Source organism: Arachis stenosperma, chromosome 4 (genome assembly GCF_014773155.1).
Source record: "Arachis stenosperma cultivar V10309 chromosome 4, arast.V10309.gnm1.PFL2, whole genome shotgun sequence".
Lineage (NCBI taxonomy): Eukaryota > Viridiplantae > Streptophyta > Magnoliopsida > Fabales > Fabaceae > Arachis > Arachis stenosperma.
Window position 1 is genome coordinate 29962271 of NC_080380.1, and position 21259 is coordinate 29983529.

The 21259-nt window shown below is 35.9% G+C and overlaps 1 non-coding gene across 1 annotated transcript; it reads right to left on the reverse strand.

Moving 5' to 3' along the window:
• Positions 1-15864: 15864 nt before the first annotated feature.
• On the reverse strand, positions 15865-15968 carry LOC130977519 (small nucleolar RNA R71). The gene has a single exon (XR_009085208.1). It is a non-coding gene; the product is annotated as a small nucleolar RNA R71 (small nucleolar RNA).
• Between the last annotated feature and the right edge of the window lie 5291 nt (positions 15969-21259).

Genomic DNA, 21259 nt, shown 5'->3' on the forward strand with positions numbered 1-21259 from the left:
ATAGAACCAAGATCACATAAACAATGCATGCAAGACACCAAACTTAAATTTAGACATTGGACTCAAACAAGAAACATAAAATATTTTTGGTTTTTATGATTTTGTAAATTTTTTTTTGTGCTTTTTTCGAAAATTATATGGAAACAGAAAATAAAAGTTTCAGAATTCTTGATTTGGATTCCAGGAATCATTGCAATGCTAGTCTAAGACTCCGGTCCAGGAATTAGACATGGCTTCACAGCCAGCCAAGCTTTCAAAGAAAGCTTCGGTCCAAAACACTAGACATGGCCAATGGCCAGCCAAGCCTTAGCAGATCATTGCTCCAATAGCAAGATTGATAGAAATCAATAAGCTATTGTGATGATCAGTTGAAACCTCGGTCCAATAAGATTAGACATGGCTTCTCAGCCAGCCAGATTTTAACAGATCATCATGAAACTCTAGAATTCATTCTTAAGAACTCTGAAGAAAAATACCTAATCTAAGCAACAAGATGAACCGTCAGTTGTTCATACACAAAACAATCCCCGGCAACGGCGCCAAAAACTTGGTGCACGAAATTGTGATCATCAATGGCGCCATCAACATGGTACGCTCATTGCAATCTCAACTCTTCATCACAACTCCGCACAACTAACCAGCAAGTGCACTGGGTCGTCCAAGTAATAAACCTTACGCGAGTAAAGGTCGATCCCACGAAGATTGTTGGTATGAAGCAAGCTATGGTCACCTTGTAAATCTTAGTCAGGCAGACTCAAATGGGTATAGATGATGAATAAAACATAAAGATAAAGATAGAGGTACTTATGTATATCATTGGTGAGAGCTTCAGATAAGCGCATGAAGATGCCTTCCCTTCCGTCTCTCTGCTTTCCTACTGTCTTCATCCAATCCTTCTTACTCCTTTCCATGGCAAGCTTATGCAAGGGTTTCACTGTTGTCAGTGGCTACCTCCCATCCTCTCAGTGGAAATGTTCAACGCACCTTGTCACGGCACGGCTATCCATCTGTCGGTTCTCGATCAGGCCGGAATAGAATCCATTGATTCTTTTGCGTCTGTCACTAACGCCCCGCCTTCAGGAGTTTGAAGCACGTCACAGTCATTCAATCATTGAATCCTACTCAGAATACCACAGACAAGGTTAGACCTTCCGGATTCTCTTGAATGCCGCCATCAGTTCTTGCCTATACCACGAAGACTCTGATCTCACGGAATGGCTGGCTCGTTTGTCAGGCGAGCACTCGGTTGTCAGGCGATCAACCATGCATCGTGTATCAGGAATCCAAGAGATATTCACCCAATCTAAGGTAGAACGGAGGTGGTTGTCAGTCACACGTTCATAGGTGAGAATGATGATGAGTGTCACGGATCATCACATTCATCAAGTTGAAGAACAAGTGATATCTTGGACAAAGAATAAGCGGAATTGAATAGAAGAACAATAGTAATTGCATTAATACTCGAGGTACAGCAGAGCTCCACACCTTAATCTATGGTGTGTAGAAACTCCACCGTTGAAAATACATAAGAACAAGGTCTAGGCATGGCCGAATGGCCAGCCTCCCAAAGTGAGTTCAATCATAAAAACATGATCCAAAAGGCTCCCAAATACAATAGTAAAAGGTCCTATATATAGAGAACTAGTAGCCTAAGGTGTATAGAGATGAGTAAATGACATAAAAATCCACTTCCGGGCCCACTTGGTGTGTGCTTGGGCTGAGCAATGAAGCATTTTCGTGTAGAGACTCTTCTTGGAGTTAAACGCCAGCTTTTGTGCCAGTTTGGGCGTTTAACTCCCATTTTGGTGCCAGTTCCGGCGTTTAACGCTGGGAATTCTGAGGGTGACTTTGAACGCCGGTTTGGGTCATCAAATCTTGGGCAAAGTATGGACTATCATATATTGCTGGAAAGCCCAGGATGTCTACTTTCCAACGCCGTTGAGAGCGCGCCAATTGGGCTTCTGTAGCTCCAGAAAATCTACTTCGAGTGCAGGGAGGTCAGAATCCAACAGCATCTGCAGTCCTTTTCAGTCTCTGAATCAGATTTTTGCTCAGGTCCCTCAATTTCAGCCAGAAAATACCTGAAATCACAGAAAAATACACAAACTCATAGTAAAGTCCAGAAAAGTGAATTTTAACTAAAAACTAATAAAAATATACTAAAAACTAACTAGATCATACTAAAAACATACTAAAAACAATGCCAAAAAGTGTACAAATTATCCGCTCATCATGCCTCAGTTACGAGAAAACGCTGGGTACAATTTATGAGCTATTTTTGGCCCAGTTTCAAGCCCGAAAATAAAGATTAGAGGCTGCAAAGTGGGACGAATCAAGGGGGCACTTTTCATTCATTCACATTTGTTAGGTTTTAGATGTAGGTTTCTAAAGAGAGAGACTCTCTCCTCTCTCTAGGTTTTAGAGTTTTTAGTCTTATTCCTTCTTAGCTTCAGAATTCTACCTTGCTTTAATTTAGTTTTCTTCTACTTTTATTTGTTCATGTACTTTATTTTATCTACTTTTCTTGTTGATTTCTTTATGTTGCCAATTTAGTTTATGAACTCTTCTTGTTAGATTCAATTTCCTTTTAATGCAATTTGAGGTATTACATGTTTATTGCTTCTTTCTTCATTTGTTGTTATTGATTCCTTGTAATTTGTAGTCTTAGATTTTACATTCTCTTATTACTTTTCTATGCTTTTATTTTGTGCCTTCCAAGTGTTTGATAAAATGGTTGGGTAGATTTTGATTTAGATTTTTATGTTCTTGACTTGGATTGATTAATTAGAGACTCTTGAGTTATCAAAATTCTTTTGTTGATTGGTGATTGAAAGTTGCTAGTTGACTTGATCCTCACTAAATCTAGTCTTTGATTAGGACTTGTGAACTTAAGTCGATTTTGCTCGCTTGACTTTCCTTCATTTGTTAGAGGATAACTAAGTGAAAGCGATTTGCACTTACCATCACAATTGATGATGATAATAAGGATAGGAATTCCAATTCTCAATCCTTGCTAGGACCTTTCTTAGTTGTTAGTTTAGTTTTCTCGCAATTTATATTTTCTTGTTCCTTATTTCAAAACCCCAAAAAGAAGTACATCATAACCAATAATAAACACACTTTCTTGCAATTCCTTGAGAGACGACCTGAGATTTGAATACCTCGGTTTATTTTTATTGAGCTTTGTACTTGTGACAACCTAATTAAACGTTGACCAAGGATTGCTTGTCGGTTTAGAACTATACTTGTAACGCGATATTTTTGTGAAATTCTTTACCAACAATTTTCTTTCGTCAAGCGGCCAAAAATTGCTGACCGTTAATCCAACCACTGCAGCTAACAGAGATACCAGCCATTGTCACTCTGCTGCCGTAACTTTTGCTTGAATAGCGGCTACTGCATGAAGAACCGCCGGTAATCAATATCTTTATCCTAATTAACTCATTTATTCAATCTTATTTTATCTGATAACCAACAATTTCCCCCCACAGCTGCAGCTCCAGAAACTGGCAAAAACAGATTGGAAGCACAACGAAACCTTGAAGTCGCTGCTCCACCGTGCACCACTGCTGCCCATCCATCATCCTCTCTCTGGCATCGACCTTTCGTGCCTCCTCCATAGTGTGTGAAACCCCTGATTCATCTTCCACGGTGTGAAAGAAATCCCTAAGATCTATTCTACCATTCGCATTTGTGTGGTTGTGGAGTAGCGCGTCTGCCATCTGTCCTTATCTCCCTGGCGTCGACCTCTCACCTCTCCTCCAGAGTCCGCGAAACCCCTACTTCCCCCTTTACGGTGCACGAAATCCCTAATCTCTTCTCCACTTACTTTAATCACATTCTTTGATGAACATGCACCATGTTGTGGAACTCATATTTGTGATATTTTTTTTCAATTATTACTTGTGAACACAATAAACATTGCTGATAATAAAAGTCCCAAGATACAACTTTTGGCACTTTTTGTTAGTATTTCTCCTCTACTTTTTTTTATAGTTATTGAATGTTTTAATGCAATTTGATGTCGTGTGATAGATTATTTTATAAGTTAAAGTAACTTTTGTAAAGATGTTTATATTTTCTTAAATTCTTTTGCTGCTATAAGATATGAGGCATAGAGTACTACCAAAATTTTTATTCATAGTTTCAGTTATGTACACATAGTGAATAAATCTAACTCGCATGATTTGTATTAGATGTAGGCTCTGGAGACCCTTAGTCTGTGAAACCCCTGCTTCCACTTCCACGATGTGCGAAATCCCTAATCTCTTCTCCACTTACTTTAATCACATTCTTTGATGAACAGGAACCATGTTGTGGAACTCATATTTGGAATTTTTTAATTTATTACTTGTGAACACAATAAACATTGTTGATAATAGAACTAATTAAAACCTGTAGTTAGTAGTATATTGCAAGTGGCATTCCATTCCATTCCTATAATGCATTATAATTTAAAGGTTTAATCTCTCCTCAGACCTCTGTCTCTGATTTTTCTACTATTTTCCTAAACCTTTAGGTCGTTCTTCCCCTTTATTTACTATAGAGATTAGGCAGCTTAGGCCACACTCTTGAAGATTGATAAAAGATCTTTATAGCTTTTAGTTCATATAAGTGCAAAACCAAAAGAAATGCATTATTAAGAATTAATTATCGAACTAAAGACCTATATATTCAAATTAAAAGGCAGCCAAACACCTTGTACGATGTCCATGAGTAAGATCACCATATTCTAAAACAGAAATCTTTGTATTTTTTACCTGGCTGAACTGCTAATCTGGTTCGTCGTTCCCCATTACTCTTTCTTTCTTGTTTTTATTCTTGATTTTGATATTGTATATTGTTTTAATTGGACTTATAATGTTTAGTTTTTAGATTATGTTGCTGCTTATTGTTTGTTATTTTTATTGGAGTTGGATGTAGAAAGAGAGAGTAATGGGAGTTGTACTGATTTTTGTTGTTCTTCATAATTCTATCTGAAAAAAATAAAACCTCAGATATCAAGAATTGATATTTGAGTTTGACTAGCAAATGGATTGGACTCAACTTAGAAACAAGTGGGTAAACTCATTGTATGTAACCTTAGCAAAAATGTAGAAGTTTAAATTTAATATTCAAGAGTATAAAGCTTTATATCATAAGACATTCAGCATTCAATAACATCTTTAATTGATGTGTATATCTTTGCATATTTCTGCGATCAACTATATATGATTGATTATATTCATAGAGCGATTAAACTTTATGCCATTTTAATAAGGTTGATTAGGAAGATGCATGAGGTAAATACTACATTATTCTCCATCTTTCCACTATGTATTGGATTCTTTTAGTTTCGTCTTTTATATAATAACACTTGTCACTTTCATTGCACACGCAGCCAAATTACTAGGTATGATATATATCCACACATATAGAATCATCTTCTTAAATGACACATCTCAAGTTGTAATTGAAAAATAATGAATAAACAAATAAGACTATAGCGAGCAATGCAAACTTCTGGTCATATTGACAATTTGAAGCTTCAACCTTGGTGGCTATGTAGACCAAAGAATAGATAAAATAATAGGAACTAAGCAAAAATTTCTTGGAAATAAATGAGTGCACAGAAAAATAGAAAGAAAAATATTTATACTCACACAACTGTATATGTCTTCTTTATCAATAATTTTTGAAAAAAAGTATTTTAATAAGAATTATTTTCATGTTTCAGTACTAGCATGTTTTTCATTTTTATTTTTTCCTTTTACATTCATTTTAGTGCCATGCTATCATGTGATATATGCTAGTTTATGATTAATTGATAACATTTTGTGATTCCTATGCCGGAATTATATTCTTCCTGCTTTTATTATTTATTTTTCTTGAATTCATTTCTATCCATATGATCCTAACCCATATCCACCATACCAACCACCATATGAACCATACCTAGAGCCACCACCATTCCAACACCAATATTCCCAAGAACCACAATTTCCATATACACCACCTCAAGACTTTCACCAATATGAACCACCTTCTAACTACAATATCTTTCCGTCAAATTATGAACCTTCTCTTCCACCACCACCTTCAATGGACCAATCTTTCCAACCCCTAATGCGAGAGCAACAAGAACTTCTAGCTAGGTGTCTAAAGCAAGAAGAAGAGCAAAAGAGGCTAGGGGAATTTGTGGCTAACTTAACTGAAGTGATGAACCAATTGGCCTCATTGTGCTCAAGTATCCAAGACACTCCCATTGTTGAATGTGGAGGATTAGTTGAGGAGCACAATGAGAAGGAGAATTTGGAGCTTCGAGGTGGAGAAGAGGAGTTAAAGCAAGAAGTGCAACAAGAGGATAAGGTAGAGATAATTGAACCAAAGGAAGTGGTTGAAGATTTAGGAGATGTTGAATGCAAGGAGGAATCACAAGTTGAAGAGCTCTCTTCTATGAAGCTTGATATTGGTGTTAAGGAGGATAGTGTACAAGCTCCAAGGCATACACTACAACAAATAAGGGTTTTCGCAACGGTCAAAAACCGTTGTCATAGATTAGAAAACCGTTCCTAAAACTTTAGGCAACGCTTTGGCAACGGTTTTTCACCTGTGGTATATGCGGCCGTTGCCAATGCTCAAAGGCAACGGTTTTTTATCTAAGGCAACGATAAATAAAAAACCGTTGCCATAGTTACTAGCATAGACAACGGTTTTGACAGCAATTTTTAAAGAACGGTTTAAAACCATTACTGAATAGGCAACGGTTTAAAACCGTTGTCTTTTATAATGTAACGGTTTAAAATCGTTGTCTTTTATGATGTAACGGTTTAAAACCATAACTGAATAGGCAACGGTTTTAAGCTGTTGTAGTTTTGTTATTCACAAAGACAACAGTTTAAAAGCGTTGCCTTTGGTGTTTCTTTTTGCAACAGTTTTAATTGCATGCCATTTTGTAGTTGTCTTTGACAACGGTTTTAACACCATTGTCTTTTGTGACTTTTCACAACGATTTTTTGTAATTATATAATTCTTTATTTATAATAGTTTTCTCATGTTGCATTGAAATTAGTTCCAACTATTTTAATTTAGTATCGATAAATAAGTTTAACTATTTGAATCAAATCACAAAAAAAACTAATTGAATATTTACTATTAAATTTGATTTACAGACAAATTTTTATGTCACTGAAGTTTGATTAAAGAAAAATATACATAATAAAGAAAAGTAATACTCATTGCTTTGCATCATTTTACAACTTAAAATGCACCAAACTAAATTCAAATCCAAATTAGAATCAATTAATTCATTGTTTGCACACTCAAAAAACTTAAAGTTTAAAATCTATATACGTTGACACTAGCTAAGCCATTACCGACTAAGAACCTGCTGCAGCAAGTAGCATTCTCAATCAACATGTAACTGCGAAAGTAATTAAAAGAACATTGATTAGCATAAAATAAAATGCAAACTACAAGAAGCAAAGAAGAGAAACATGCAACACAAAGCATACCACAACTTTGATCTTCAGCAACATCGTTTGCTCTCTCTTTATCTATTGAGGAACTCCTAAGGACTTGGCTCTTAGAAGAGTCACAGAATTTGTTTCCAAGTCTGCTGCCACCGAGAATGTCCTCAGCCAAGTCATCAAACAAATTTTGTCCCTAAATATTTACCATGATTTAAATACTCATTTTGTGAAACACTAAGACATCCATTGAGATAATCAACCAACTAGAAATTAAACCAACTAGCAATTAAGAAACAAAATAAACCAACTAGCAATTAAGAAACAACCATTAACATTAACATTATGCTCAATAAAACAACTTAGCTTAATTTCAAACTAAATTGAATTAAAACAAAACTTCTAGCTTAACTTTTTACACTGAGAGAACATGTTCAACTAAATGACTCTTTTAATTTCAAACTAAATTGAATTAAAACAAAAGTTCTATGCTTAACTTTTTACACAAAGAGAACATATTCAGCTAATGACTCTTTGAGTTATAATAGAAAATAAGCTTAATCCAAACACATACCATAACCGAACCTCAGCAGACCAAGTGGGGGACATCGTAGCGGATGCAAGCGGAGAGGAGAGCACGGAACAGCAATGGATTACAGAGCAGTAACCGATGACGACACAGAACTATTTTCTCCTAACATTGCTTAGAACAAAATCTCATTAAAGAGAAAAAATCAATCAACAAAGTAACTAATGACAAAACAAGGTCTACCTGTTTTGTTCTCAATTGCAAATGACAGGATTTAACATACCTAACCTAACCCAACCCTGTTTTCATGAATTGAAAGCGATGTTGGAGACTTGGGAGTACATAATGGCTTTAATATCACATCAAGATGATTAGGTAGGAGTTCTACAGCCACCGTAGTTCATACCAAAGACATAGGCAAACTAAAGCGAACCATCGCACAGACCAAGTTGCAAATCACAAAAAATATAACGTAGCCCATAATTCTTTAAGTCAAGTCTGATACCTTACATCAAATAAAGAAAAGTTTAATCCATGAACTATCTTCAAAGAAATAAAAAATAAAAAAGGCATGGTAAATTTGGCAAAGATGTCATCAATATAGAAGTCATAGTATTATACATAACCAAGCCTTAAAATTATCATACTTCACATCGGAAGAACAAAGTAAGAAGTCTAGTTTCTTTGGATTACCTTCAGCTCCTTCTCAGAAGCAATGTCATGAGCCAATAATAGCTTCCTTACTCTCTCAATTGGATCATGCTCCTATAATCATATTAACCAAGAGAAAAATTTGAGAAAGAACTCCATGATATTAAAATAACAGCACATTATATGCTTTGCTCAGTAGTGTGACAAACTTGTCTCTCATTGAAAATCTCGTCACATGTAGGGTATGTGCTGCCAGGATCAGACATAGAGTGCTCGTGGTATCTATAGGTGTCCATTTCAAGAATCTTTACAAAATAATCAAGAATACAAGAAAGCAATCAGAGTAAAGCAAATACCGAACTTTGAAAATTTACTCAAAACTACACAAATGCTAGAAAGTATTAAAGTTAATGCAATCCTATATGTAGCACTTGGGTTGAGAAAGCCCAATCTTACCTTATATACACAAGTAAGCTTTAATTCAGAGATATATACGTACATCCATGTCTGATGGCTACAAAATTTTCATGGTTAATTCGATACCACTTATAAGTTCTTTCAGAGATCTAGTTAGCAAATCAAAATCACAACAGTATTATAACAAATTAATATTAAAATCAAAACAAAATCAAAGCAGCATTGCCAGAGAACCAGTTACATACTAAATCAATATTAAAATCAAAATAAAATCACAACAGCATTTCCAAATTACCAGTTACCAAATCAACATCAGAACAACATTATACCAAATCAACATTAAAATCAATATTAGGCGACAGCAAAGTAACTCGCAGCAACAACTTCAGTTAACATAAACACTTTAACAATAACCCTCACAGCAACAACGAGATAACTTAGGCGAGCAAAGAGAAATCAGAAACAGGGTAAAGCTCACCAGTACAATGGCGAGTTGCAGCTGAAACAGAGTGGCGATCCAAATACCAACGGCGGTGCACAGCTCAACAGCGACGGCGAACCCAACCCCGCCAGCGACGGCTTGGCAGCAACAGAGGCAACCTCCTCCTCCCTCATCGTGTTTCTCTCTCCGCGCGAACCCTTTCTTTCTCTTCGAGCTCTTTAGTGGCAGCAGTGATGGGAGGTGCGACGGCGACGACGAGCTCGACGGTCAGGACCTTCAGCGGCGGTGATGGAGTCCTCAACGATGGTGGCTACTCCTCTCTCGCACACACTCTTCTCCGTCTCCACACCCTCCGGTTCGCGCGACAATGGCGGCGGCTCCATGGAACGGCGGCGGCAAGCGGGCAGGGTGCAGTGACGGCGCGCTCTTCTCCCTTTCCTTCCCTTCTTCTTCCCTGATTCCCCTTTTTCTCTCTTTTCCCTTTCTTTCTTTTCCCCTTTTCCTTCTGTTTCCTTTTCTGTCTGTGTGTCTAGAGATTTAAGGTAACAAAGTTAGGAATTTTGTGAAATTGGGGCTTTATTTGATAACCTAAAATATATACTAGTAATATAAGAATTTTAGAAAATATTTGAAATAAAATAATAATATAGAATTAAATTTAATACTGTAAATATTAATTTAAAATGCATAAAATTTTATTCATTAATTTATCAATGAGCTAAAATAATTATTTATAATTTAAATTATAAATAAATATATTAATCACATTTTATAAAATACAATTTTAAACTCAAAAATATTAATTATTTAAATTAAATGATATAACTTTTTATCATTTTCTCTTACTAGAACTTTAATTTCAAATTATATGAAATAACCAATTATAAAAATTACACAAGAATATTAATTAAATAAACTCCAAATATTAATAAAACTAATTTAATTACTCTTAATAGATGAGTTTATAAAATAATGAATACAAATTAATAATAAGTCATCACTTTTTTCAAAATAAAAGTTACTTAAATTAAATTGTACAATTCTTTCTTATTTTTCAATTACTAAAATTATACAAAATATTCCATTATAATAAAATTACTTAAAAATATTAATTTATTCAAAATAAATTTATCTCCGAATCTCTTTAATTATTTTTTAATAGAATAATTTTTTAAATTATAAAATTTAAACTTAATAAGATAAAATCATAATTTATTCATATTTTAGATTTTCAAAAATATATAATATTTATTATAAATTTATTTTAATTTTATTTTTTCTAAAAATAATATTTGTTATATATTTATAACAATAGTTTTTGAGTATTTTATAAATTTAGTATTTATAGAAAAAATTATTTGAATTTGTATGATTATTTATAATTATTTTTATATGTATCTTTTAATTTGTATAATTATTTAAATAATATTAGAAAATTATTGTTTGATAAATAATTGTTGTAATGGTTATAAAACTACTTTTTTAAAATAGTCAAAGAGAACGGTTTTATTTTGTTGTTATAACGTAATGAAAAATTGAACTTCAACAGCAACATTGTAAAAACCGTTGTCTAAGACCATCTAATAGAACGGTTTTAAAGTGTAGCATTTTAGCAACGGTTTTTATGCGTTCTTTTTGTACAATTATTTAAACAACAATAAAAAACCGTTGCTTAAAAACAAATCATGGTAACGGTTATAAAACCGTTCTTTAAAATAGCCAAAGAGAACGGTTTTAATTTGTTGCTATAAAATAATGAAAAATTAAATTTAATAGTAACACTACAAAAAACCGTTGTCTAAAACTATCTAAGAGAACGGTTTTAAGGCGTTGCAAAATTTGGCGTTGCTAAAGGCCATATTTGTTGTAGTGATATCATGGTTGAAGACTTTGAAGAGGTTGATCAAGAGATGGATTCAATCATTGATGAGTTTCTATCTACAATTGAATCCTCTCCCATTGGGTATGACATAGAGATTAAAGAAGAAGATACCTCACTTCCCACACGCTTGGTGAGCAATGAAGAAGAGATAGAATTGGAAGAAAGCTACCAAGAAGAATAAAGATTGGAAGGAGTGGTACAAGCAACAAGTCCTCCTATCTATGATGATTCCGCATCAACATATGATCCTTTTGAGCTTGATGAATCCTTCCCCACTATGCTTGGAATTGATGATGAGGTAAATTTCACTCAACCTCCTATTTATGATTTGAGTGATGGGGAAGAGCTAGAAGAAATTGGTGAAGAAGAACTTGAACTTGAAGAACCTTGGCAAGAGGTAGAGCTTGAAGAACCTTGTCAAGTGGTGGAAGCCCCTGGAAGAGGATAGACGGGAGTGGAACGTGCTTTGTCATGAACATTGGGAACTCCTCTACCTAAGTTGCCATCTAATCCTTCATTTGAGTGGGTAAAAGTTCTAACTCTTAGATTTATTATCCCACTCAAATTTGGCTTGCTTGAAACGGATGGGCAACTTAGGGAACTTTGTGAAATGAAGCGTAAAAGAAGAATGTTTAGTGGTTGGCATTGTAAGTCTAGACTCATTATGGTTGGAAGCTCAAACTTGAGGAGCGAGGGTTAGTGTAGAGGTCAAATGGATGAGTTTAGGAGGATAGTCTGGTGCCTTAGTGAGAATTCGGCTTTTCTACCACTGATGAGCGGATAATTTATACGCTTTTTGGCATTATTTTTAGGTAGTTTTTAGTATGATCTAGTTACTTTTAGGGATGTTTTCATTAGTTTTTATGCTAAATTCACATTTCTGGACTTTACTATGAGTTTGTGTGTTTTTCTATGATTTCAGGTATTTTCTGGCTGAAATTGAGGGACCTGAGCAAAACTCTGATAAGAGGCCGACAAAGGACTGCTGATGCTGTTGGAATCTGATCTCCCTGTACTCGAAATGGATTTTCTGGAGCTACAGAACTCCAAATGGCGCGCTCTTAACGGCGTTGAAAAGTAGACATCCAGAGCTTTCCAGCAATATATAATAGTCCATACTTTATTCGAGATTTGATGACGTAAACTGGTGCTCAACGACAGTTCCATGCTGCATTCTGGAGTCAAACACCAGAAACACGTCACGAACCAGAGTTGAACGCCTAACACACGTTACAACTTGGTGTTCAATCCCAAGAGAAGCCTCAGCTCGTGAATAAATCAAGCTCAGCCCAAACATACACCAAGTGGGCCCCGGAAGTAGATTTATGCATCAATTACTTACTCCTGTAAACCCTAGTAGCTAGTTTAGTATAAATAGAACTTTTTACTATTGTTTTAGGAGTCTTTGATCATTCGGTCTTGTGACCACGTTTGGGGGCTGGCCATTCAGCCATGCCTGAACCTCTTTCACTTATGTATTTTCAACGGTGGAGTTTCTACACACCATAGATTAAGGGTGTGGAGCTCTGCTGTACCTCAAGTTTCAATGCAATTACTACTATTTTCTATTCAATTCGATTTATTCCTGTACTAAGATATTCGTTGCACTTCAACTTGATGAATGTGATGATCCGTGACACTCATCATCATTCTCACCTATGAACGCGCGTGACTGATAACCACTTCCGTTCTACCTTAGACCGGGCACATATCTCTTGGATTCCTTAATCAGAATCTTCGTGGTATAAGCTAGAATTGATGGCGACATTCATGGGAATCCGGAAAGTCTAACCTTGTCTGTGGTATTCTGAGTAGGATTTCGGGATTGAATGACTGTGACGAGCTTCAAACTCCTGAAGGCTGGGCGTTAGTAACAGACGCAAAAGAATCACGGGATTCTATTCCAGCCTGATTGAGAACCGACAGATGATTAGCCGTGTTGTGACAGAGCATTTGGACCATTTTCACTGAGAGGATGGGATGTAGCCATTGACAACGGTGATGCCCTACATACAACTTACCATGGAAAGGAGTAAGAAGGATTGGATAAAAGCAGTAGGAAAAGCAGAGATTCAATAGGGACAAGCATCTCCGTACGCTTATCTGAAATTCCCACCATTAATTTACATAAGTATTTCTATCCTATTTTATTTATCTTTTAATTATCTAATCCAATCACATTTGAATCAGCCTGACTGAGATCTACAAGATGACCATAGATTGCTTCATACCAACAATCTCCGTGGGATCGACCCTTACTCACGTAAGGTATTACTTGGACGACCCAGTGCACTTGCTGGTTAGTTGTGCGGAGTTGTGACTAAGTGTAATTCACGTGTGAGAGCTACCAAACTATTGGAGCCATTGTTGATGATCACAATTTCGTCCACCAAGTTTTTGGCGCCGTTGCCAGGGATTGTTCGAGTATGGACAACTGACGGTTCATCTTGTTGCTCAGATTAGGTAATTTTCTTTTTGTTTTGTTTTCAAAAATTTTTCAAAATTTTTTTCCCTTTTTTTCGAAAATAAATAAAGAAAATACCAAAAAAATCATAAAATCATAAAAACCAAAAATATTTTGTGTTTCTTGTTTGGGTCTTGAGTCAATTTTTAAGTTTGGTGTCAATTGCATATTCATATTGTTCTTGCATTCTTTCGAAAAATTTATGCATTCATGGTGTTCTTCATGATCTTCAAGTTGTTCTTGGTAAGTCTTCTTGTTTGATCTTGATGATTTCTTGTTTTGTGTCTTTTGTTGTTTTTCATGTGCATCTTTGCATTCATATTTTCTAAGCATTAAAGATTTCTAAGTTTGGTGTCTTGCATGTTTTTTTTGCATCAAAATTTTTTCAAAAATATGTTCTTGATGTTCATCATGATCTTCAAAGTGTTCTTGGTGTTCATCTTGACATTCATAGTGTTCTTGCATGCATCATGTGTTTTGATCTAAAATTTTCATGTTTTGGGTCATTTTTATGTTTTTCTCTCTCATCATTAAAAATTCAAAAAAAATAAAAAAATATCTTTTCCTTAATTTTCTCATAATTTTCGAAAATTTGAGTTGACTTAGTCAAAAATTTTTAAAATTAGTTATTTCTTACAAGTCAAGTCAAATTTTAAAATTTTAAAAATCCTATCTTTTCAAATTTTTTTTTCAAAAATCAAATCTTTTTCATTTTTATCTTATTAATTTCGAAAATTTTAAAATTATTTCCAAAATCTCTTCCTTAATTTTATTTCAAATTTTCAAAATTACACTAACAATTAATGTGATTGATTCAAAAAATTTGAAGTTTGTTACTTTCTTGTTAAGAAAGGTTCAATCTTTAAATTCTAGAATCATATATTTTAGTTTCTTGTTAGTCAAGTAATTAATTTTAATTTTAAAAATTAAATCTTTTCTAACCATATCTTTTTAATCATATCTTTTTATCTTATCTTTTATATCATATCTTTTTCAAAATTTTATCTTTTTCAAAAATTTGATTACAAAATATCTTATCTAACTTCTTATCTTATCTTTTCAAATTTGATTTTAATATCTTTTTCAACTAACTAATTAACTTTTTGTTTGTTTCTTATCTTTTTCAAAACCACCTAACTATTTTTCCCTCTCTAATTTTCGAAAATATCTCATCCCTTTTTCAAAATTCTTTTTAAATTAACTAATTGTTTTAAATTTTAATTTTAATTCCATCTCACCTTTAATTTTCGAAAATCACTAACTCCTTTTCAAAATTTATTTTTGAAAATTTCTCTCTCTCATCTTATTCTATTTATTTATTTATTTACTAACACTTCTCTTCACCTCTCTTCATCTCAATTCACTATCCCTATCCTTACCCTTCTGTTTGGATTCTCCTTTCTTTATTCCCTTTCTTCTTCCACTAACAATAAGGAACCTCTTTACTGTGACATATAGGATTCCTCTTTCTTTTCTTTTTCTCTTCTTCCCTATATGAGCAGGAACAAGGAAAAAGGCATTCTTGTTGAAGCTGACCCTGAACCTGAAAGGACTCTGAAGAGGAAATTAAGAGAAGCTAAATTACAACAATCCAGAGACAACCTTACTGAAATTTTTGAACAGGAAAAAGACATGGCAGCTGAACCTAACAACAATAATGCAAGGAGGTTGCTTGGTGATTATACTACACCTACTTCCAAGTTTGATGGAAGAAGCATCTCAATTCCTACCATTGGGGCAAACAATTTTGAGCTGAAACCTCAACTAGTTGCTCTAATGCAACAAAACTGCAAGTTTTATGGACTTCCATCAGAAGATCTCTATCAGTTTTTAACTGAGTTCTTGTAGATCTGTGAGATTGTAAAGACGAATGGAGTAGATCCTGAAGTCTACAGGCTCATGCTTTTCCCTTTTGCTATAAGAGACAGAGCTAGAACATGGTTGGATTCACAACCTAAAGATAGCCTGGACTCCTGGGATAAGATAGTCACAGTCTTCTTGGCTAAGTTCTTTCCTCCTCAAAAGCTGAGCAAGCTTAGAGTGGATGTTCAGACCTTCAAACAAAAAGATGGTGAATCCCTCTATGAAGCTTGGGAAAGATACAAACAGATGACCAAAAGATGTCCTTTTAACATGTTTTCAGAATGGACCATGATAGATATATTCTATTATGGTATATCTGAGTTCTCTAAGATGTCATTGGACCATTTTGCAGGTGAATCCATTCACCTAAAGAAAACGCCTGCAGAAGCTCAAGAACTTATTAACATGGTTGCAAATAACCAGTTCATGTACACTTCTGAGAGGAATTCTGTGAATAATGGGACACCTCAAAGGAAGGGAGTTCTTGAAATTGATGCTTTGAATGCCATATTAGCTCAGAACAAAGTGTTGACTCAGCAAGTCAACATGATTTCTCAAAGTCTGAATGGATGGCAAAATGCATCCAACAGTACTAAAGAGGCATCTTCTGAAGAAGAAGCTTATGATCCTGAGAACCCTGCAATAGCAGAGGTAAATTACATAGGTGGACCTTATGGAAACACCTATAATTCATCATGGAGAAATCATCCGAATTTCTCATGGAAGGATCAACAAAAGCCTCAACAAGGCTTTAATAATGGTGGAAGAAATAGGCTCAGCAATATCAAGCCTTATCCATCATCTTCTCAGCAACAGACAGAGAATTATGAACAGAATACTTCTAACTTAGCAAATTTAGTCTCTGATCTGTCTAAGGCCACTTTAAGTTTCATGAATGAAACAAGGTCCTCCATCAGAAATCTAGAGGCACAAGTGGGCCAGCTGAGTAAGAAAATCACTGAAACCCCTCCTAGTACTCTCCCAAGCAATACTGAAGAAAATCCAAAAAGAGAGTGCAAGGCCATTGATATAATCAATATGGCCGAACCTGGAGAGGAAGGAGAGGACGTGAATCCCAATGAGTAAGACCTCATGGGACGTCCCTCAAGCAAGAAGGAGTTCCCTATTGAGGATCCAAAGGAATCTGAGGCTCATATAGAGACAATAGAGATTCCATTAAATCTCCTTCTGCAATTCATGAGCTCTGAAGACTATTCTTCCTCTGAAGAGGATGAAGATGTAACTGGAGAGCAAGTTGCTCAATATCTAGGAGCCATCATGAAGCTAAATGCCAAGTTATTTGGTAATGAGAGGAAGCATGAACAGCTTCTCTCAATGCAGAGTCAAACAGAGCACCCACAGTCCAACTCTAAGTTTGGTGTTGGAAGGCCACAACCAAACTCTAAGTTTGGTGTTGAACCCCCACATTCAAACTCTAAGTTTGGTGTTGGGAGGTCCCAACAATGCTCTGAACATCTGTGAAGCTCCATGAGAGCTCACTGTCAAGCTATTGACATTAAAGAAGCACTTATTGGGAGGCAACCCAATTTTTATTTATCTAATTTTATTTTATTTTCATTGTTCTTTTATGTTTTATTAGGTTCATGATCATGTGGAGTCACGAAAAAATACTAATATTAAAAACAGAATAAAAAATAGCAGAAGAAAAAGCACACCCTGGAGGAAGGACTTATTGGCGTTTAAATGCCAGTAAGGAGCATCTGGCTGGCGTTCAACGCCAGAACAGAGCATGGATCTGGCACTGAACGCCAGAAACAAGCATGGAATTGGCGTTCAACGCCAGAAACATGTTGCACATGGGCATTGAACGCTCAGAACATGCATCACTTCGGCGTTTAAACGCCAGAATTGCATGGAAAGGCATTTTACATGCCTAATTGGTGCAGGGATGTAAATCCTTGACACCTCAGGATCTGTGGACCCCACAGGATCATCTCAGGATCTGTGGACCCCACAGAATCCCCACCTACCTCATCTCTCCTTCTCCCCCATATCTTCTTCTCCTTCTTCTATTCTTTCTTCTTTTGCTCGAGGGCGAGCAACATTCTAAGTTTGGTGTGGTAAAAGCATAGCTTTTTTTTTTCTTTTCTTGCTTTTTCATAACCATTGATGGCACCTAAGGCCAGAGAAACCTCAAAAAAAAAAAAAAAAGAGAAAAGAAAGAGAAGAGAAAAGAGAAGACAAAAGCTTCCACCTCTGAGTCATGGAAGATGGAGAGATTCATCTCAAGGGTCCATAGCTCAGTAGAAAAGCATTTGACTGCACATCAAGAGAGCATGAGGAGTTTCCTCATCAAAAAATCCCTGAGATACCTCAGGGGATACATGTTCCTCCACATAATTATTGGAAGCAACTAAGGATAGGAACACCAAAATGACTAGGGATCATGCAACAAAAGCAAGGAAGAGACATAAAGGAGCTCAAAAAGCACCATTGGACCTTCAAAAGGCGCCACCCTCACTAAGGTGGACTCATTCCTTAACTTCCTTGTTCTTATCTCTCTGTTTTTTGTTTTTATCTATGTTTTGTGTCTCTACTTCATGATCATTAGTATGTAGTAACTATGTCTTAAAGCTATGAATAAATCCCATAAATCCTTCACCTCTCTTAAATGAAAAATGTTTTTAATTCAAAAGAACAAGAAGTACATAAATTTCAAAAATTGTCCTTGAATTTAGTTTAATTATATTGATGTGGTGACAATACTTTTTATTTTCTGAATGAATGCTTAAACAGTGCATATTTTTGATCTTGTTGTTTATGAATGTTAAAGTTGTTGGCTCTTGAAAGAATGATGAACAAAGAGAAATGTTATTGATGATCTGAAAAATTATGAAATTGATTCTTGAAGCAAGAAAAAGCAGTGAAAAAGCAAAAGCTTGCGAAAAAAATAATTAGAAAGAAAAAGAAAAAGCAAGCAGAAAAAGCCAATAGCCCTTAAAACCAAAAGGCAAGGGTAAAAAGGATCCAAGGCTTTGAGCATCAACGGATAGGAGGGCCCAAGGAAATAAAATCCAGGCCTAAGCGGCTAAATCAAGCTGTCCCTAACCATGTGCTTGTGGCATGCAGGTCCAAGTGAAAAGCTTGAGACTGAGTGGTTAAAGTTATGATCCAAAGCAAAAAGAGTGTGCTTAAGAGCTCTGGACACCTCTAACTGGGGACTCTAGCAAAGCTGAGTCATAATCTGAAAAGGTTTACCCAGTCATGTGTCTGTGGCATTTATGTATCCGGTGGTAATATTGGAAAACAAAGTGCTTAGGACCACGACCAAGACTCATAAAAGTAGCTGTGTTCAAGAATCAACATACTTAACTAGGAAAATCAATAACACTATCCGAAATTCTAAGTTCCTAGAGAAGCCAATCATTCTAAACTTCAAAGGAAAAAGTGAGATGCCAAAACTATTCAGAAGCAAAAAGCTACAAGTCCCGCTCATCTAATTAGAATTAATATTCATTGATATTTTGGGATTTATAGTATATTCTCTTCTTTTTATCCTAATTGATTTTCAGTTACTTGGGGACAAGCAACAATTTAAGTTTGGTGTTGTGATGAGCGGATAATTTATACGCTTTTTGGCATAGTTTTTAGGTAGTTTCTAGTATGATCTAGTTACTTTTAGGGATGTTTTCATTAGTTTTTATGCTAAATTCACATTTCTGGACTTTACTATGAGTTTGTGTGTTTTTCTATGATTTCAAGTATTTTCTGGCTAAAATTGAGGGACCTGAGCAAAACTCTAATAAGAGGCTGACAAAGGACTGCTGATGTTGTTGGAATCTGACCTCCCTGTACTCGAAATAAATTTTCTGGAGCTACAGAACTCCAAATGGCACGCTCTTAACGGCGTTGGAAAGTAGACATCCAAAGCTTTCCAGAAATATATAATAGTTCATACTTTATTCGAGATTTGATGACGTAAACTGGCGCTCAACGTCAGTTCCATGCTGCATTCTGGAGTCAAACGCCAGAAACACGTCACGAACCAGAGTTGAATGCCTAACACACGTTACAACTTGGCGTTCAACCCCAAGAGAAGCCTCAGCTCGTGAATAAATCAAGCTCAGCCCAAACATACACCAAGTGGGCCCCGGAAGTAGATTTATGCATCAATTACTTACTCCTGTAAACCCTAGTAGCTAGTTTAGTATAAATAGAACTTTTTACTATTGTTTTAGAAGTCTTTAATCATTCGGTCTTGTGACCACATTTGGGGGCTGGCCATTCGGCCATGCCTGAACCTCTTTCACTTATGTATTTTCAATGGTGGAGTTTCTACACACCATAGATTAAGGGTGTGGAGCTCTGCTGTACCTCAAGTTTTAATGCAATTACTACTATTTTCTATTCAATTCGATTTATTCCTGTACTAAGATATTCGTTGCACTTCAACTTGATGAATGTGATGATCTGTGAAACTCATCATCATTCTCACCTATGAACGCGCGTGACTGACAACCACTTCCATTCTACCTTAGACCGGGCGCATATCTCTTGGATTCCTTAATCAGAATCTTCGTGGTATAAGCTAGAATTGATGGCGGCATTCATGGGAATCCGAAAAGTCTAACCTTGTCTGTGGTATTCTGAGTAGGATTTCGGGATTGAATGACTGTGACGAGCTTCAAACTCCTGAAGGCTGGGCGTTAGTGACAGACGCAAAAGAATCACGGGATTCTATTCCAGCCTGATTGAGAACTGACAGATGATTAGCCGTGCTGTGACAGAGCATTTGGACCATTTTTACTGAGAGGATGGGATGTAGCCATTGACAACGGTGATGCCTGGTGGACGAAATTGCGATCAACAATATTAGCTCTTTGGTATGTGCACAAAAACATTAACTCAGCACTTTCTTTTCACAACTCCATTCAACTAACCAACAAGTGTACTCGGTCGTCCAAGTAATACCTTACGTGAGTAAGGGTCGATTCCACAGAGATTGTTGGTATGAAGCAAGCTATGGTCATCTTGTAAATCTCAGTTAGGCAGATTAAATTGGTTTATGGAATTTCGAATAATTAATAATAAATAGAAAATAAAAAGGGATAGAAATACTTATGTAAATTAATAGTGGGAATTTCAGATAGGCGTATGGAGATGCTGTGCTCCTCTCGTATCTCTACTTTCTTATTGCTTTCATCCAATCCTTCTTACTCCTTTCCATGGCAAGCTGTATGTAGGGCATCACCGTTGTCAATGGCTACATCCCATCCTCTCAGTGAAAATGGTCCTATGCTCTGTCACAGCACGGCTAATCATCTGTCGGTTCTCAATCAGGTTGGAATAGAATCCCTTGATTCTTTTGCGTTTGTCATCACGCCCAGCCTTCAGGAGTTTGAAGCTCGTCACAGTCATTCAATCCCAGAATCCTACTCGGAATACCATAGACAAGGTTTAGACTTTCCGGATCCTCATGAATGCCGCCATCTATCTAACTTATACCACGAAGATTCTGTTGGGGAATCTAAGAGATATGCGCCCGGCCTAAGGTAGAACGGAAGTGGTTGTCAATCACGCGCGTTCATAGGTGAGAATGATG